At 47.4% G+C, this 1,486-nt stretch overlaps 1 non-coding gene across 1 annotated transcript; it reads left to right on the top strand.

Moving 5' to 3' along the window:
* The first annotated feature begins 217 nt into the window (after positions 1 to 217).
* On the top strand, positions 218 to 303 carry TRNAR-UCU. Its single transcript is given in 2 exon segments — positions 218 to 254; positions 268 to 303. It is a non-coding gene; the product is annotated as a tRNA-Arg (tRNA).
* Positions 304 to 1,486: the final 1,183 nt, after the last annotated feature.

The raw sequence follows: 1,486 nt of genomic DNA, 5'->3' as shown, positions 1-1,486 counted from the left end.
TTTTACAGATGAAGTTACTGAAACACAGAGAAGTGAAGTGACTTGGCCAAAGTCACACAGCTGACAAGTGGCGCAGCCGGTATTAGAACCCACGACCTCTGAATCCCAAACCCGGGCTTTTTCCCCTAAGCTACACTGTTTCTTTAAGCAACCCGATTCCCTCTGGACACATATCCTGAGGTCTGACCTCAATCTCTTCGTGCAGCAACTACTGAGTGGCTCTGTGGCGCAATGAGTAGCGCATTGGACTTCTAGCGTGTGGAAGGCATTCAAAGGTTGTGGGTTCGAGTCCCACCAGAGTCGGGTTTCTATTTTACAGAGAAGCAGCGTGGCTCAGTGGAAAGAACCCGAGCTTGGGAGTCAGAGGTCGTGAGTTCAAATCCCGACTCCGCCAATTGTCAGCTGTGTGACTTTGGGCAAGTCACTTAACTCCTCTGTGCCTCAGTTAACTCATCTGTAAAATGGGAATGAAGACGGTGAGCCCCCCGTGGGACAACCTGATCACCTTGTAACTTCCCCAGCGCTTAGAACAGTGTTTTGCACATAGTAAGCACTTAATAAATGCCATCATTATTATTATTAAACCTGGCCTCACATAAAGAGCGCGGCCTGGGAGTCAGAGAACCTGGGTTCTAATCCCGGCTCTGCTTTGTGCCTGCTCCGTGACCATGGGAAAGTCACTTAACTGCTCTGAGCCTCGGTTTCCTCACCTGCAAAATAGGGATTCATTCAACACTTGTTCTCCCTCCTACTTAGATTGTGACTAAGAATCATATCTGGACTCTGCTGCCCGGATTATTTTTGTACAGAAATGTTCTGGACATGGTACTCCCCTCCTCAAAAATCTCCAGTGGTTGTCTGTCAGCTTTCGAATCAAGCAAAAACAACTCATTCTCGGCTTCAAGACTCTCCATCACGTCGCCCCCTTCTACCTCACCTCCCTTCTCTCCTTCTACAGCCCAGCCCGTACACTCTGCTCCTGTACCGCTAACCTCTTCATTGTACCTCGTTCTCGCCTGTCCCGCCATTGATCCTGGCGCACGTCCTACATCTGGCCTGGTATGTTCTCCCTCCACATGCCTGCCAAGCTAGCTCTCTTCCTCCCTTCAAGGCCGTACTAAGAGTTCACCTCCTCCAGGAGACCTTCCCTGACTTAGCCCCCCTTTTTTCCTCTCCTTCTCCTCCTTCCCTCCCCATCGCCACCCCTTCCTCCCTCTGCCCTACCCCCTTCCCCTCCCTAAAGCACTTGTATATATTTGTACATATTTATTACTCTATTTTACTTGTACATATTTACTATATTTATTTCATTAATGATGTGTGTATAACCATAATTCAATTTATTCTGATAGGTGTATTGACACCTATCTTCTTGGGTTTTTTTTGTCTGTCTCCCCACTTCTTCAATTCAATTTTCAATTCAATCGTATTTATTGAGCATTTACTGTGTGCAGAGCACTGTACTAAGCGCTTGGGAAGTACAAGT

The sequence above is a fragment of the Tachyglossus aculeatus genome, chromosome 20, assembly GCF_015852505.1.
Source record: "Tachyglossus aculeatus isolate mTacAcu1 chromosome 20, mTacAcu1.pri, whole genome shotgun sequence".
Classification (NCBI taxonomy): Eukaryota; Metazoa; Chordata; class Mammalia; order Monotremata; family Tachyglossidae; genus Tachyglossus; species Tachyglossus aculeatus.
The sequence above is the reverse complement of the archived record's forward strand: the minus strand, read 5'-3'. Positions and strand labels throughout refer to the sequence as shown.